Source organism: Falco naumanni, chromosome 4 (assembly GCF_017639655.2).
Source record: "Falco naumanni isolate bFalNau1 chromosome 4, bFalNau1.pat, whole genome shotgun sequence".
Classification (NCBI taxonomy): domain Eukaryota; kingdom Metazoa; phylum Chordata; class Aves; order Falconiformes; family Falconidae; genus Falco; species Falco naumanni.
This window is the reverse complement of record NC_054057.1, coordinates 90,047,852-90,066,508: the sequence shown is the minus strand read 5'-3', so window position 1 is coordinate 90,066,508 and position 18,657 is coordinate 90,047,852. Positions and strand designations below refer to the sequence as shown.

Below are 18,657 nucleotides of genomic sequence, written 5' to 3'. Positions count from 1 at the left end.
TTGAGCTGACAACATAATTTCTCCAGCAGAGCTGTTGCATCGACCATACAACTGCTGCTGGGCGTTAGTGGGGAATTTTTTCCAAACTTGCTGTGTTTCTGTGGTAGCAACAGGGAAAACTCAGTCTTGCAGAAAATCTGTTTCGTAAGTAGCGTTTCTGAATAGTGCAAATACTGACACATACCTCGAGGTAGCTACGTGTATGAACAAGGGTTAACTGTATAACTGTAAAATAGCTCTCCAAAGTTAGTTTTCAAGGAAGTAACCATAAAATTATCTCATTTGCTTAGAACAGGGGAGGGTAAGCTTGTTTGAATGTCTTTGCAGATAGTTTTGGTTTTGTGCTAATCTATTTTAAGTTATTGTGAATTTCCTGCGTATGTGAGGCTTGAGAGAAGTACGTTACAAAGGTGATGTGGTTTCCCAGTGGTATATATACATTCCAGCAACCCTGATTCTCTTCTGTCATGCGTGGGTTTTGGGGGAGAGCCCTCTTTCAGGGATTCAGGTGGGATGTTTGGGGCTATATTGGGCCATTCCCTGTGCTAACATCCACAAAACAGGTGGCCGGAGGATGGTGTGCTCTGTGAGGTCTGTGCCATGTAGAGTGCAGTTTGATTTTTGCTGCAGAAAACCTCGGTTCCCATTAATGCTCTTTTGTTTGAACAAGAGTTAATCATCTTTTCAGAAAAATCCTGTAGATCGTGGCTAACATTGTAAGCCAGCCGCTAGGAATTGAAGAAGCATTTTGTGAGAGCAGATCATAACCAGTTTCTGAACCCCACGGGTATTGTAGAAACATAATAATGTTATTTTGAGTAAGAAATAATGGCTGCTGATTCTAAGCTCATCCAGGAACAAAAAGAAAACCATGAAGGGCTTATTCAATACAATGTAAGTTATGCAGATGTTTCTCAGTTTTCTTGCTGAACTTGTATGCTGGAATGAGGGTTTCATTTGATCAGACCATTTCACAGAAAGAATGGGTCCTCAAGCACTTTTGTCATTGTGTATGAATGGCTTGTGAAAGCAGTTTGTGGAAGGGCACGGAATCAAGAACCCTTGTCGGCCTGATGCAGGAGGAGCATCCTTTGTTGCCTGTACTGGGGTCACACATTCAGAGCTAAATTTTTCTTCTGTTCGTTTTAGAATGAACAGAAACAAAATGGAAGGAGAAAACAAACCTGCTAGGAGAGAGTCAGCCAAGTGAATTTTTGCCGTTGATTTGGTTGGAGTGAGCTTGTGGGATTGGTGTCACAGCGCAGTGAGTTCCTACGTGTAGTACAATTGTATTACCCTGCACCAAACTGGTGGGGAAAGAAGAAAGAATCTGCAACTTTGGAGCTAGCAATTCAGCTGTTGTTTTACCTGAGAAAGTAAGGCCGAAATGGCATTTCTACAAAATCAGTGAAAAAAGTCTGAAGTTGCAGTGACTGGTAAAGAAATCCCCCCTGTGGCAAAGCAAAAGCACCATTGATCAGGGAGGTGGTTGCAGTTTGCTTGAATAAGGTCCTCTAACACAAAAATGTCAGGTCCTGTGCGCATACCAGTGAGCTAAATATAGCTGGATTTGCAGAGGAGGAGAACAGCTATTCTTGAAAGTGCATTTTCAGTCTAGCAAGGCCAATTTAATGCAAAGCAAAAAATAGTTTTCACTATACATAAGAGATGAACACAAAAATATTGACCTGAAGGATTTACTTGTTGTTTTAAATGCTTTAAGCAGGCATGTAATAATAATAAAAGTAGAAACCATCATACTCAGTCAAAGAAATTGCCTAGTATTTTGTCTTTGAGGCATAAGCTTGGCAGAAGGTTAAGACAAAATGACAATAAATTCTCATACAGTGAAGCAAAAATTTCATGTCCCAAGCGTACCCCATCAAGAGTGATTTGAGCATGTTTAGACTTCTGCATTTTGAAATAATGGCTTTTCAAAAATCATGTTTGTATTCATCAGAAACAGTACAGCAAAAAAAAGCCAGTGAGGACCCTTCCTTACCATGCAACAGAGCCGCAGGGTCCCGCAGACCCGGTTGTGCTGTGCCAGTGCAGAATGCGGCCGTCGCTCCGTGGGGTGAGGGGCTGGGGAAGGACCAAAGCCACCAGCAGGTCACGGCCACTAGCAGCACACATCCCATGGTCTCTGGCCAGCTCGCCCTGCAGTGGCTGGGCTGCTCAGATGCCGTTTGACCTGGTGCAGAGGGATGAAGGGGTCCCCGTTCAACACAAGCACAAATGGAGCCGCCTCAGGTGCCTGGTGTGGAGATGTCACCGGTTCCTGCTCTGCCCTCATTTCCGAGGCAGCGTTAGAAACCTGTGATGTTTACATGGCAGAAGGCAGCTGAGACCCGTTGTCACAGGATCAATACCTTATGACAAATGGAAATCTTCTCGAAGAGAAAGAGGTTAGTCTGCGACTGCCAAAACAAAGGTGCCTGCATGCATATGTGAGAGGCGCTGCTCTGGTGCATGGGAGAGGAGATCAGTTGGAAGAGAAGTGGGAACCTAGGGGCAGAGATCAGAGGTGGGGTTTTTTACTCTTTTTCCCTCCTGTTAAAGATGGGGTCTTGCTGGGGAGGTGCCCCACTCGACAGGTCAGAGCGAAGCGTTGGGAGGCTGGAGGTGCAGAGCGGGAGCCAGAGCCAGCCTGAAGCCTGCATCCCTGCCGCGTGGCGGAGGGTCTGGGGGTGTGGGAGCCAGGGCCCACCTTCTGCCCATAGCTGTGGCACAGCCACCCCCCCAGGTGAGTGTGATGCCCTGTCAGCGAGGGGAAAGCAAAGCAAGGAAAGCTTTTTCCTTCTGCAGTTTGGTCGTTTGGCATCATTTCCATGTTAAACTTTGTCCTTGCTATTGCTAACGTGCCCGTCTCTGGAGGCTGTCAGCTGCAGAAAGTGAAAGTCCAGATGTTTTCTTTCCCAAGCTGAGTAGTGAGAGTGGGAAAGGGGTAGGGAGCAATGGAATCACACCCAGTGAGGGCTACTGGTACGAAACAGTGTTTTGGAAGATCAGTTGCTTTATCCGGCAGGTGCTTCCCAGCCAGGTCTCTGTTGTAGGGTCAGCTGCAGTGGGCAGGAGAGACTTGTTGGCCCCTTTAATTGTCAAGGCTTTGTGAAGGGTTTTTCAGGTTTAGTGCTTTTCAGCGAATTATGTCAGGTACTTCACCAAGAGATTATTGAACCTGTGTTGGCATTTGGCCTTAATATGACTGAAGTATCTGTGGTGACAAAACCCAGGGAGAGAGGTTCAGGTGACACTCATATTCACAAAGAACAGATTACTCCCTCAGCAATAACCACTTTTCTTACACTGCTAATTGCCCATTAAATGCCAGCCAGCTACTAACTGCCTCTGCCACAGCAGGGGAACCTGAGGTTTAACTCTACCAGTGCCCCTCAGTTGTATGGTTTCATAGGTAATGTTTCATAAGTAACATCCGTGCTGTGTTTATAACAGCTGAAAAATGATTTATGTATTGTAAATTGAGTATCTTGAGCATTCCCAAAGATCTTCACCGGACTTGCTGTTAAGAGACATTTATTTAAAAGAATGCAGAGGGAGTAGGAGGACAAAATGTGATGAACAATATGCTATCATCTTCCTCTTGTTCCCCGTGATTTACATTTTCAACATCAGAGCAGCTTGTAATGTTTAATGGAGATAATTAAATATAATTTGAAGACAACATAGCTCTTTTTAGTAGTGGAACAGATCCTGCTAACAAACTTAACTAGCAACAATAATTCACCAGGAAGTTGGAAGAGTAAAATGCACTTAAAAGCTTAGCACTAGATTGTGTTAGGCGATTCTAAAAGAAAGGACTGAAAATCAATTAGTTTAGCCAAGGTGCTTAAAGCATGATTACAGCTGGAGAGTAAGTCTTGTGAAAACTGATATTTGTAGTAGTTAAGGTATATTCTGGTACCGTAATTGGAAGTTTAAGCAGAAAGATCAAGTGATTTGATTCTCCAGAATTTCAAAATCAATGTAGGGTATTTTATTGACTGGAAGATGAAATTTGTTAATGACCGAAGATAAGAAAGGTCAGGGCCCCTAAACAGCCCGGCTGATAATTGCTCCATGTGCCGTGCACTGCCGGCCGCCTTGCGAGCATCAGCCTTAGCCCAGTGCCAGCAGCAGGTTTAGTCCAAGTTGGACCTGAGCAGGGACTTGCTTGGGAAAAAATAAACACGTCTTCTGGCTGCGTGCCCAGGTGGTGCCTGCGGGGCGCGGGGGCTGTGCGGTGCCCGGCGCTCTGTCACCGGGCTCGGGAAGGCAATGCGTAAGACAACCTTTATTAAAGTAAACTTCCCTGTGGGAGCAGAACTGGCTTGATTTGATTGCAATCATACACACAGAAAAATCCCTCTTTTGGATGCTTTTTTCTCCCCTGAGGCCCAGGGCTTGCAGGCACTGGCAGAAGGTATAGTTTTTCACAAATTCAGCTTTGTATTTACAAGCTTCCTTGTGGCTTCCTCATGCAGAGATAAGGGAACTAGAGGTACTCAACTTTTATTTCTTGAGACGTAATAAAGGATAGAAGACAGTAAGTAAATCTCAGTTAAGTATAAAAGCAGGTATGCTGGCTGGCTATGAAGCCAGCCATAAAGAGTATTTGGGGTTTTTTGTATCCTGTCAAAGCTGAATGTAATAAGGCACAGGTGCAGAACTGGGGCTGTGGGCCGTTAACTTTTGTCAGCCCGTGGATTAGTTAAATGTGTGAGCTGCTTTGGCTTAGAACTCAGGTTTTTCTCATCCTGTAATATTCCAGATTGCTTTCTGTATAAATACCCCAAATGAAGCTGCTGATAAGGAGCTCTAAATAATTCATGGTGATTTATACTGTTATCTCCTGGGGTATGACGTGTAGGAGTTAATTTGAGAGTTCACTTGGAGCTGGTAAGGAGGAATTGTGAGCTGTCGTACGGTGATACGGGACACAGTGCCGCCTTGTTAGACTGCGTTGGAAAATGGTTTGGATATTGCTCTAAGTTGTCATTGCAGCGTTGAACTTGAGATGGAGATGCAGTTTATTCTTACAATAAAATAAATGCAATGTTTGATAATTAAGAGAGGAAGCTCTTTCCTGATGCTCTGGGTTAGCGTTGGTACGCATGGATACCTCCTGACAGTATGGGGGATCGTGGAATGACTGGAATTTGACAGGTCCTAAAATGATAGACTTTTTCTAATTAAATCTCATTTAAATGAGCACCTAAATCATTTTGTATTCTGGGATTACCCATTCCCAATTTAGCATAACAATAAACACCCATCTGTGTGTCACAGAAACCCGAGGATTGCATAAACCACAAAGCAAGCAAGCTCCAGTTTATGAATTATGATGGATTGAGCAGTTGCCGTAGCAACAGTTTGTTCTAATTGTGATACATTAGTAGCAACAAGAATTGGATAGCTTAAGTCATTTAGTTAATTAAATGCAAACTTGGACAGCTCTGAAGGAATAATAGAGAAAATTAACACCTACTAGTACTCACCTACAAAACATGAACAATTTCGCTGAAAAAAAAAAATAATCCCGAAGTCTTTCTGTATTCTTAACATCTTTCCTGGCGCTGGTTGTTTTCCTGAGGGATGCGGCATGGTGGACCCAGGCGTGCTCGCCCAGGTGTAGTGAGGGGGCAGCTGGACGCAGGCTGGGGAGTGCGACTGGGAGCGAGGGGACGGGGCTTCATGCCGGGAAGGGCTGGCACAGACCCTCCTGCGTTCACACCGGTGCGCTCCGGCACCAAAGCCTGGGCTCGCTTTCGGAAGGGAGGGTGCTAGGGTCTGCCTGCACAATTTAAGGGCTGGAGCTGGGAGTGAACTTCTGTGGGTTCGTCGTTCCTGCAGCACAGTTGGCTTGAGCTGTTGTCAGCAGCCACGCACGGCTGAAACCTGGCTGGGGCTTTGGCTGCTGCCCACACCTGAAATCCCTTTCTTTTTGCTGGTTTTGGGGTGGTTTGGGGAGCTTTGTTTGGTTTTAGGGTTGTGGGGTTTTGTTGGTTTGATTTAGGTTGGGTTTGGGTTTGTTTTCTTCAGGAGGTCCTTGTGGTTTTGGTTTTGGGGCTTTTTTTTTTGCAGACGAGGTTTCAGTACACTGCTGCCACTCTTAAAACGCTTTGAACTTTGACTGTTCTGCAGTTACGGAGGAATATAAAGCTTTGAGAACCAATATATTGAAACAGAAGGCAAAAATATTTCGGTCCTTCTCTGTAATTTTCTGCCCCTGAGTAGCTCTGGCAGGGCTGCACAGCAGGATAGGGACTTACATCCTGGGGAACAGCAGGAGCTCTTCTCTGTGTGGGCTGTGGAAGCCGAGGGTCCGTGAAGGAGCCCACCAGCATGGGGCTGGTCCACGCGCCCCACGCCGGGCACCACTGCCCTGGCTGCTCTGGAGCGTGGGCTTATCCCGCGGTGATTTCCTTGCCGGTAGATGCTTCTGACAGGTTAGAATAGTGATGTATCCTTAGGTAACTCACAGAAAAGGAAAATTTTTAGCTTATTTTTCTTTAAATTAAGGAATTATTTTTATTTTGCTAGGGTTTGAATTCCTAATTTACTCATAATCCCTAATGGCTGGTCAGGAATTAAAGGCTTTGCTGCCTTATTCTCACATGAATCCAGCCATTCTTTTAAGCAGCACTGACATATTCTCTGTTTACTTTCACACTTTAGAAAATAAAATAATTTTCATACTAATAAGTAAATCAGAACCCAGTTCAAGTAACTGGTTGACTAGAATTGCAGGCTTATCTCTGTGCTTAAATGCAACCTTTAGATCCCAAAACACATCCCAACTGCGTGGTCGCATACGCTCCCCGTGCAGACTGATGGTGGGGTTGCCTCGAAAGGGCACTTCCCCCCATAACCAGTTTGTTTCTAAGTATCAAAAGTAATATGTAAATGCTCTGTTTTCATTAATAATTGCATTATAATACAAGAAGTCAGTGAAAAGCTGGTGTGCTTTATATATATATATATATTTCTATAATGTCAGTGCTTTTTAGTAACCAGTGTTCTACTCTAAAGGTCTTTAAAGAGAAATAATATGTGTAGGATTAGCTTTTTCTTCCTTTCTCCTCCACTGACACCAGCTTGCCCTTTGAATTCCCCTGAAGGTCTCCAACCAGAATTAGATCTTACTTTGTATGCAAATATATGGAGTATATTCTCAATATAAGCCTGGGTCAAACTTCACTGACATTGAAAGATTCCCACTGACTTTTCTGGGGTTTATAGCAGGGCCATGGTGATGGAGGTGATGAGATGATCATAATTAGCATGGGAATGGGCAGGGCTGTTGCCATAGTTCAGTTCTTAGGTGGATTAGATGAGCAAGAGATGTTTTCTGGGATTGGTTTGAGGTTTTGCACACCAGTTGCTCTTGTGCAGAGGAATACGCGGTTGCCTCAACAACCCGTGTGAGAGGATTAGATGGAGACCTCCGTTCCTGCCAGCCAGGGGGAGTCTGCTCCAAGATAAAAGGTAAAGTAGAGACAGAATGAGTGTGTATGTGATAGATGCTCCCAGAATTGAACTCCCTGGAGCTGATAGAATTATGAGGAAATCGCATAAATTCTCCAGGAAATGTTCCAGACCTGGTGGTGCAGGTGGAATAACTGCCCCGTGGCCGTGGAGCACAGCAGCTTACTTGGTCTTACTTGGCGGCAGCCTCACAGAAATCTCTTGGGCAAATCAGAGTATCACCAAGGTGGATGTTCAGAGTTATGCAGTCATTGAGGATATTACACCCACCTGTGGAGGAGAGCAAGTCTTACTCTTCGGGAAAGGCCAGAGGATTTTTATTTGGAGGGGGGGTGCTTTGGGGTGGGATTTTATTTATAAGCCTGGTGTGTCAGTAGATCAAGGAGGTTTGGTTGGTGAAGAAAGTGGATGTGAAGGGAATCTGTTAACTGGACTGTCTCAGAAAAAGAGCAATTTTGTTTCAGAGAATGTCTTCCAACTGGGTGAAAGTGACTGGATGTAAATAAAACTTTCATATGGCTGGACTAGGGGAGACAAAATTGAAGGTGAAAGGACAGAAAAAAAATTTGAAGCTTGCTCTGTAAAATGAGTCTTCTTCGTGGAGCCCTGCTTTTCATTAGAAGCATAGCATGGCCTGAAATACCTTCTTTTATTTTTTTTCCTTTTTTTCACTTGTTAAGGCTCCGAATTGACAGCTCTGGAGAACCTAGCCTCCACAGGGCAGGATAGGCATGGGCACCATGCATGGACGTTCTCCATCAGAACCCCCAGAGAAACCCCCTCAAGGAGAGCTGCCCTGCAGTGCGGGCAGAGGCTGGTCCCTCTTCTAAGGGTGGTTTAGGGCTTGACTTTTTTCTTTTAACTTTTTTTTCTTTTGTTTTTTTTCTTTTGTTTTGCAGTATTAGCTTACAATGCTACTGTGTGTGATCATAAAACTATAAAATGCTTACATTTAGTTTGGCTTATAAATTTAATTTTGCAAGATCTGAAAACCTTAAAAGGTCTGTTTGCCATTGTAATGTAAGGCTGACTGATTTACTGTGCAATAAAAATAAAGAAAATTGCAACCCCCAAAACAGTTAACAGCATGTAGTGGGGAGAAAACCATTAGGGTATTTGTGCCTCTCATTTCCAGGCTATGAATAATTTTGGCAATATTTTTCAGCGCTGTCAAGGCAAAGCAGCAGTTCGTATCAGCTGCATTCGCAGACATTTCATTGCCATGACAACCTCGGGCAGATGCATGAGCTACTGTTGATTGTCAAGCCTGTAGTCGTTGTGACCTGCAGCTTGACAAAGGAGCCTACCTGCATAATACATACCGTGCTAGCTCATTTGCCCACACTGGTAAAGTATACTGAGTGTAAGGAGCCACCCGTGAACTAAGGGGAGTTTTAGAAGCTCCAGCTGACTCTGAGTTTCCATCTTCCTTTTCCTTAGAGGGTGATTCTTCATGTGTTGAGATGCTTCGTGCCTTGCCTTTCTCATGCAGCTTCCAAAAGGCTCCGTGTAGCTCCCTGCAAAGGACAGAAAAGAAAAGCTTGGTCCTTCTGGGGTGTGTGTATCCTGAGAAGTTACTGCAGTGAGGTCAGAGTACCTTTATCTTGGCAGGTCTGCATTTGAATTGGCTGAAGAGAAGGTCAGTGGGAGTTCTGCTGAATAAATGTGTACTTCAGTGCTGGTAGAAAGTTCACTCCCAGCTGAGATCCGCTTCTAGATAAATAGAAAAGTCATTCCGTTACTTTTCCATATTTATTTGTGTCTTCCGCATAAAGAATGAAATGGTAGATCTTCCGTGAAGGCAAGTCAAGTCAGCTATAGGGGAGGAACTGGGCATGCTGGTGCTCTGGTTGCTGTTTTCCCTGACCATAGGTGGGTGAGACCTGCAGCACCTTGGATCCCTGTTCCAATCACACATAACCAACAGCTTGTGTGTTGTTCCTAAGGGCTGTACTATTACACCAATGCTAAAATAGGAATTTTTTTTTATATACAGGCATTGCTGTGCTGATATGGCATCTGTGTAACCTTATCCCAAGCCAGTGTTGTAAGGACATAAACATTCTTGCTTCAGCAGATGAAAGTGACATTTAAGAAGAAATGAAAATGAGATTTACTTGCCAATTATTATTCTGCAGCTTAAATTTTTAGGATTTGAGAAATTAGGATGTGTTACCAGTATGCTTCAGTGGTTATTTCAGGTAATTTCTCATTTCAGTTATTTTGTGTTCCCTTGTGAATCCAGCCATATGTGAAAGCTGTAGCACATGAGCCATGCCGTCACTACAAAATGATGCTCTGGGCTTTAGACCCCAGTGTGATGCACTCTTTCAGCAGGACGTCACGTAGCCTCAGGCCACTGATGCTTTGCACATCTGTATTTCTGTTTGTCAAAAGTCTTTGCACTTGGTGATACACAAGTGCCAATTTGTGGTACAATTTTCTTCAGAGGTTTTCTCTGCACGTGTAAGGGTTTGAGCTGGAGTGATAAACGTTGGACACATCTTTGCTGGCAGCATAGGGCAGGCTGCAGCTGTGGCTGTGCTTAGATGCTTCCTCTTCATTTCCTCTGAATGTTGGGATTTTTATTCCAGGAAAGATATCGCCAGTGTGGGAAGACAGATACACCAAAACATGGGTTCAGGTTTTCCTGTCATGACCAATAAATGCCAGCACCTCTTTTGGTCACGTAGAGACCTCTTCTAAGAATGTTTAATTTTGTAGTGTGCTGATCAGAGAGGTTGACCTTAATGTGCTATTGGCATGAAATTAAGCATTTAAAGCTATTTTTTTTCTTTTTCTTGAACTATTTATTGGCACCTTGTATCCTGAATGACTGCAAAGTAAAATTCTAGAGAGCTAGGCATCTTCTCTGAGTGAAAGTTTCTATAAAATTGTTTTATTATGCATGACTATGAGGGCCATAATATTTTAGTTCCTCGTCTACTTGCTCATCTATATGTTTACTTATGCACACACATTAGCTTGTGGTTTGTTTGTCTTTTTATAATCAATACCTTTCACTGAATATTCACTCTTGGTTATTCCTCCATCTAACATAAATGGAATTGCCTTGAAATTGTATGGCCTGAGTTTGGTTGCTTTTCTAGAATAGCTTAATAATTTACAAACAATTGCGAGACAGCTTTGCCTCATGTTCACTCAGCAACTATTTGGTAAGGAAGAATTGTAAGCATGCTGAGGCTGCGGGGTCTCCACCATCAGGAGCGATGTCTGATCCCCACGATATTTTGGGGAGGTTCAGGATCTCGTGGCGCTGCCTCCCTGCCGGCCGGCCAGCGTTCCTCAGAGCCGGGGCTTTTTAACACCTCCAAAAATATTCCCTGGAAAGCTGAGGCTAGAAGTTAGTGATTCTGGTAACTGCAGAGGTTATATTGCTTGAAAAGCGCCAGTTGATGATCATACCTTCTCAAACCCCAGCATGCAGGGTGGAGGCTGGAGCGTGCCCAGCTCTTGGCATGGTCCTGACCTTCCCCTGGCGGGAGCGTGGCTGGGTAGCTGCTGGCCCGGCGCTGCCATGCGGGACCCGCAGGAGACACCCCGGCTGCTGCCAGGGCTCGGCCCGCGCGAGGATGCAGGGCAGCGCCGCCAGAGCATCCTCGCATGGTTCTGCTCAAAATCTCCAACTGACCGTGCTGGGGGGAATTCTCCTTTTACATTGAATTATTCAGTAGTTGAAGTGAGTAAAATTAAAGATTTCTAGACTAGTGACGTTTGGAATATAAGAAGGATAGCAAAATCTATTTCATTTGAACTCTAATCTCTGGTCATGTATAAAATGAATAAAATGCAATAAGTGTGGAGAAATATGATTTATAACAGCAGCTGAAGTCTGGCACTGAATACCCTGAAATGCCAAGATTGTATGTCAGTCAATTTAGCAGTGCAGCAGTGAAGGTGAAGAATGAAATGAAGGCTTTCTCTTTTTTTTTTTTTTTTTTTTTTTTAAAGTGACAGATGAAGAATTATTCCTAGCTCAAAAAAGCTAAGTGCTCAGCCAGTGAGAGAGGGAAAAGCCATTATTTTAATAATAGAAGTTGGGGACGTACATTACTTCTGTTGCACTTTCTGTTTGTCTTTTAGTGATGTGTAACTTATTTTATAGCTATTATAACAAACACGAATGTCAAGCAAGAGATATTAGCCAGTTCTGAGGATTGATAATGGGATTTCTTGAGCTATTTGCTTCTGTCTCTGCTTGAAGTACAGCTATACTCAGCTGTGACTGCAATTTCTTATCACCTGAAGACCCTTCGGTGACCCAAGTGAAATGATTCGGTGGGATGTTGCTGTTGTGGACAGACATGGGCACTGGATGACAGCACATAGCTGAGATCCCTCTGGGAAAACCTCATCCATTTCACATTCCAATGTCTGTCAGCTTGCGGACACGTAATTAGCACAGAAGAGGAATGCAAGGAGAGGTACGTGCAGCTGTTTCGCGGCTCTCCATCGCCATTACCTGTGTTAACAGTAAGGACTGGGAGGGTTCATCCTTGCTGTAACCTGGACGTGGTTCACAGCCCAGCCAGCACCTCCAGCTGCCTACCCACCGCCCTCGTGTCCACAGTAGGACACACGTTTCTCGTCACCATGCCCAGGACAGCAGCGTTGCAGAGCACTGCTGTGTGGCCAGAAGCAGATGAGTCCCAAAGGAGACAGAACTTCGTCCGATTGCAGTGGTGGAGATAACACGGACCTCACTTCAAATATTATTGTCCTTGCAAGAAGGCTACTGTGCTGGCACATCCTTCTCTGACAGATTTCTACTTCAAAGAGACAACAGAATTCAGAAATCCTCATAAAGTCAGTTCCAGGGAGTCACCAATTCGCAACTTTAATCCTTTGTTGACTTAAGCCAGGGCCACTGCAGCTCGTTTCTTGGCTGAGCAACTCCCAAATGGTCTGAAGTAGTTCACAGGCATCTTTATTGTCTCTAACTTATAGGGCAGGTAAAGACAGCTCTTTTTGCCAGCACATGTGGAATCTCTGCTGGATATAGTCAGTATAAATCATTCCACCTGTGGGATTGTCTTTGATACTGCTTCAATTTTATTTTTTTTTATGCCCTTTGAAAGCAGCAACATGCTTTTCCATCATTGCTCTGACCAATTATCTAACTAATTTAATTTCCTTCTAGATAAGCTACTAGAGTTTCTCTCACAGGCTGGAAAGGCAAAATTCCTCCTCCTCCTGCCTCTGCATCATAACCCTCAGAGCAAGTGCTTTTAACATTTGGTATTTTGAATTATCATACAAGTTATGGATATAGTCCATAAATATTTATTTTTTCTGAGGTATGCAGATTTCTTGCATAAGAAGTTCCTATTGTAAGGGAACAAGCTGTATAAAATATTTAGCTCGACTAGCTGAGATATATTTCAAATACATACATTGACTTCATCTTTACGCTACATGTTTGCCTGTGAAATGCAAGCTGAAGAACTAGATGTGTCAGGTGCTCTTAGGACATGAAAATTTAAGTTGACTTTGGCAGTGTGACATTAGAAGCAACAGTTTTATGGTGCAGGCAGAGGGAATAGGAAATTAGTCCTTTTAGACCTGTTTACTGCCATACTGTCTGCCTTTGCGTTTGGCCTCTGCAGGTGGTAATCTTTCAGAACGTGACCCCAGTTTTCCCTTTTGTATGCTAAGCCTCCTGCTGCTAGGAACATATTGAAACATAATGCATCACACCCATTACCTGCATAACTCCGGTGTATAATGTTGTTGTTGCCAAGCTAGTAACCACCAGGAGCAGCAAACGTGACGGTGTTTGTAAGCACATCTGAAGGTTTATCAGCATTATCACACTCTTGCTCTTTCTCCCAGCTTGATACCTGTTCATCGATGTCTGTCATGTTTTACTGTATCATAAGGAGGGAACAAGATCCCATCTGGCTTGTCTGCGACGAGGGGAATTTCATGGCCCTGGGCATGTTCTTCTCCCAGACCTCTCTACTTCGTGATGTGACTTAGAGCAGCTTTTCAGAACATCACAGGCTGTCCTCAGGTGGCCAGAAATATCAGATCCAACATCAAAGCTCGCTTTATCATCGGTGGTTTCTTTGGGCAGGGGCAGCTCCATTTCTGAAGCAGCTGTGGTTACTCTGCAGGTGGCCGTCGTTGCTCGCAGCCTGTGTGGCATCCTGCGAGTGACAGTGATGCTTCTTGTGTGCCCCTCAGAAGCGGCCATCCTCACCACCATGAGCGGGAGTGAGAGCATCCTTCTGCAGTAACATGTGCTGGAGCAGGGGCAGAGGTGGGCAGAGGGCCCTGAGGGCACAGGCCTGCAGAGTGCAGGATGTGAACGTGGGTGTTTCACAACTGGCTGGCTAAGGTAAGCGTGAGGGGGTTACCCTCTGCTTAGAAATGCTGTTCGCAGGAACCTGGTGTGGGTCCTGGGCTTGCAGTTACAATGGTGACATCTCCAGGAGCATCCAGCTCCTTGATTTGACACCGACTTTGCCCTCAGCGAGTCAGTCTTTTAGATTCTTCTGTCCGAGGAAATCTCACTCCCTCGGTATGCAGCCGACCGTGCCACCAGCCGGCCGCTGTTGTGGGGCATCACGTCTACGGTGATGCTTCAGGAAAGCACCTGTGGAAGTCCCCGTGTGACCCGTTTCAGCAGTGTGCGCTTCAGGGGGGTCCTGCTCCGTCGCGATAGTTTCTGACGGCTGTCCGGGTAAAGTAGAAAGATCTTTGCCCCTCTGCAGGTGTGTTTTGAAGCTGATGCATGTCAGGAAGAAGACCACATCGGTGAAGTAGGCTATGTTGCATCGTTGAGGTTAAAGGAGATGCGTGTTTTGCCATAGGGTGAAAGGGTGTCTGAGGTCACACGTTGTGCAAAGACTGACGAGGGTGAGCGCACACTCACGTCTGTGTTCACGTACCCGTTGTACCCCAGGGAAAGCTGGCCTGTGATGCCTTCAAGCTTCTGCCATTGCCCAGCCCAGACTCCATGCCATGTGTTGCATTTACTGCTCCCACAGCAGCAGGCAAACACTGAATTTTAATCCCTCCCAGAAGCAGAACAGAACTGGGCAATAGCGAATGGTTATTTATAGTCCTTGAAGCCACCATTTACAGGAGTAATTCTTAGACTGAGTCCCCTGTGTGTTTGCTTGTCCAGGACAGCTGAATATTGTCATTAAATGTAACACTTCCCGCTAACGGGCACTTTGCTTTTGGTCACCTTTGGCGATGCAGTTGTGGAAACCCGGCTGATGCGTCGCTGTTGCAGTGTATGTAACATGCAAGGCTTGGCTAGTTTCTGGAAGAGATTAATGCTGTTTTGTTTTCTGCTTCAACAGTGGCAATTCTTCACATCTGAATCTTTTATCAGCTCCCCCCTTGTTCTCTTAGTAGCAATAATAATTGTCTCTGGTTAAGTGCATGAAAGAAACTCAACTGGGCACACAATGTTTTTGCGATGATCTATTAGTTATTACTTCTGTAGTTTATTTGGAAGTCTACATTTCTATTTTGTGAGGGTAAATGCAGAGATCACATCTGGAAAAAAAGCACAGAACAGTCTGTAATATTTAGTCATTTTATTATTAGCAAAGAAAAAAAAGAAAAAAAAAGCCTTCAAAGGCATATTGAACCTGCTGGGAGAAAGACTTGTCTTCAACTGCCCTGGCAAAAAAATAATTCAAAGGCAATACATTTCTCCCTGCCTGTGTGAGAAGTTTTTTTGCTGGGCTTACCGAATTCTCTGCTGTTCCCCTTCATGGGGCTGTGCCAGCGGTCAGGTGCCTGGCTGGGGGTTCAGACTCCGCATCCCCCCTCGTCACAGCAGAGCTGCCACCGCAAGACAAGTATTTTTGCTCCTGCTGCTGGATTTCAGCGCTGCGCTGATACAAGACCTTGCTTAGTGAGGGCCCACAGATAGCTGATGACCTTTCAAAAGAGTGAGATGCAACTGTTATTACTGGGTGTAAAAGGAAGGTAATTTGGGGGGCTACTTTCCAAACTTTAATCTTCTTTACTTTCATATCTCCAAGGGAATGGCGATGTTACTCTGTGGGTACTTGCTGTTTCTGTGGAACTATTTTTATTTTTCCGTTACACTGAAATATATCCACAAAGTTAACCTGTGTTTTTTTTTCTGATCTACCAGATGTAATATTGTGAGAATTTCCAAAGGACACTAACTTAACAGACCAACTATTTTCACTGATGAAAGGCATCCAACCTCAGGTCTGCTGCAACCAGCCAGTAAAATGATTCCTGTGAGGCACACAAAGCTCCTTGTTGAGCTGTAGAAAAATCACGGGTTTCAGCTTGGGGGGAAAAAAATAAAATAAAATAAGTGTCATGGGGCTGCACATGTGCTCCAGACCCTCCGTGTCCCCCATGCCACATGCACCTCGTGTTCTGGGGGTGCGCAGCCCGTTCGCTGAGCCTGGCCTCTGCACCAGCAGCAGCTCAGACAGGGATGTTCATGAGCCGTGTGTGTTTGATAAGCCACCCTAGTGCTGTCAGCTTGCAAAACAACCAACCATTAGAGGGAAATTTTCTGAAACTAAAATCCCATCATTTCCTTCGGTGTCACCTTTCATATAATTACTAAGCACAGAATTTATAATTAAATGGTATGACTGATTCTGTGACATTCCCATAGACATTTCACAAAGGCTATTTGCGTGCCTTGCTATTTTGTACAGTAATAACTGCAATCAGTATAACTACTATGATTTGTTTATCAAACGTCCCTTGGGTAGCATCCGTTGTCATTTGTAAAACTTTGTGAACATCATGATTTACATACTGTTGCCTGTCTCATGTTGCTGTTGAGTTGTGGTTCTGAAGCAGTGCTGATGCTCACCTCTGCAGAAGAACATGGTTGTCTTCCGCATGCTGTGAAAAGTGCACATGGAACCGTACAGCAGCACAGACAGGCAAAAACCTGTAAAAATCTTATGAAGAAACTAGGCATTATATCTTTATAACAGGGATCAAAGGGTATACTTATTGAGCAGTGGAATTAACAGATTGAAAAGCGGGGAGAAAAGCGTATTAAATAATCATCCACAAATGAAGAGAGTCTGGAGGAACAGACACGTAGCTGTGGGCTGTAGCAGGAGACCAGGTTAACGTAGCACAGGGAGCCCTGATTTGACATTGTGACATGTGGCTGCCTGACATTGCAACCTTTGGTGTTTGTCATAGGTATAGATCATGTGTGCTGGCACCCGCATGCATTATCTGCCTGTAAAATCCTCAAATGCTATAGAAGTATGATGAACTACTGCTACAGTGTGGATTATATTAATACCATTAGGAGCAGTAGGTTAGAACAGCAGATAAGTGGTGCAGTCACTGCCTCTCATCTATTAACTGACCTCCTGCAACTGGAAATCTGTCTTTTGGATCATTTGCCAGATGTTTGTCCCTTTTGTCCAAAATGCTGGAGCCTGGTGTTCACAGGGAAGGGGGCCTGTGGTGTTTGGTAGTTTTCTTCCAAAATAATGTTGGCTTAAAAGAAAGGGAAACCAATTTCCCTAAGCGCTGCTAAAACCTTCTAATCTAGGAAAAGAGTTTTTGGGGGTTTTTTTTTCAAACTGCTCTATTCTCCAAAGGGCACTGCTAAATGACAGCTTGAGCAGATTATGATGCTTAAAAGGATGGGGATGGAGGCAGGGGTCCTGGAAGTCGTCAGTAGATAAGCTTCAGGGCGGCGTGGTATTATCTGCAGCTGAACTGGTACCATCCAAGTGAAGAAAGCGAGTGTATGTCTGTATCCACAGGAACCTGGGATGTGCACGGGTTGCTGGAAAGCCTCAGTGGGGCATGAAAAGAGGATTACTGAGCCAGGTCGGTAAAGAGAGCTGACAGGACTGCTTCACACATAATATTTTATATTTCTCAGACAACACAAGTGTACAATCCTTGTGGAAAGACATGGTTGCCTGGGTAAAGTCGCTGTTGCCTGAAACTTAACATAAATCAAGCTGTCTAAGGAAATGAGAATGGTGTTTGCTTTTACAGCTGGGTTGGGTGTTTTCCAGTTGAGGGTACGGTGCTGCCAAAAGGAGGGGTCACACCGGAGGACCTTCACCCCCAGGCAGCCCGTGCAGAGCTGCGGCTGCAGCCTGTCCTCCCTGCCACGCAGAGCCTGAGCTGGTGGGGCAGGGAGGGTCCCAAAAGGCGGCCAGCAGCAGCTGGCTCCCAGGACGCTCTCAAATTACTGCAGGTTTAGGGGTGCTTCGTGACTGGAGATTTTCATACAGGGACATCAGCCCCGGGTCATGGCCGTGGGCCACCATGATAACAGCTCCACGAGAAATGTGCTGTAGCCCCTTGCAGCAGCGCGGGTACCAAGGGGCCAGCGCCTTTGCTGGAGGTGCAAGGGCCGTGGGCCTCCCTAAGCAAAGCCGTTGTAACATCAAGCAGCACAGCTTTCACGGGAAAATAGATATTTTCTGGTGTTTTGTTTGCCTTTAAAATGATGTAGCTTGGGTGGGCAGGGGCATTAGACACTAGAAATATCTGAGAGTGCATTTGCATTCAAGTCTTTCTGCTTTCCATATTTTTGCAAACGTATAATGCAGTGGAAGCTAATTTTAATTTTTATTAAAAAATGTTTCTCATTCTTACATTTGCACAACATACTGTAGAGAATGAAATCTTCAGATGACCTGGAAGAGCCTTCTGGGAGATTTATAAACTGTCTACTTCATATGTAAGAACATTTGTTTTAATTCCCATATAAAAGTGAGATAAATTGGTTTGTAATAACACAAGTCCAAAAATATCTCATTACCACTTTATTTCCACATTACAAAATAACACAATTCTCTGCATAATTAGAAAGCTGAATTAGATAAAAGGAGCAGTTGCTCCTGATTAGACTGTGAATACAAAACATTAGCCTACAAAAAAGTATTTCTGACTCCTAAGGAGACTTTTTAAGATTTGCAGCTCTAAGTTCAGTTATTATGGCTCAGCAGTTGGAAATCTCTCCGCTGGGTTAGCAAAGACTGAACGGCCTGATCCTGCAGTGCTTTACGTCTGGGAGTAAGCCTAGCTCATGCAAAATGGTCCATTGATATGATTTGTTCTATAAAAATTGCTGCTTATTAGACGTGTGTATTCAAGACCAGTCTAATTTTCTCTCAAGGTTGTGAAGGTAATTTTCACAAT

General features: G+C 44.5%; 1 protein-coding gene and 1 long non-coding RNA gene across 4 annotated transcripts in view; one reads left to right on the top strand and one right to left on the bottom strand.

Annotated features, from left to right (window-relative positions):
* GRM7 (glutamate metabotropic receptor 7) overlaps positions 1–18,657 on the top strand; it is a 304,882-nt gene that overhangs the window by 249,178 nt on the left and 37,047 nt on the right. The window lies entirely within an intron of this gene.
* Positions 11,538–16,426, bottom strand: LOC121087941. The gene is made up of 3 exons (XR_005827792.1): positions 16,340–16,426; positions 15,219–15,411; positions 11,538–15,021 (listed from the first exon to the last, which is right to left on the bottom strand). It is a non-coding gene; the product is annotated as an uncharacterized LOC121087941 (long non-coding RNA).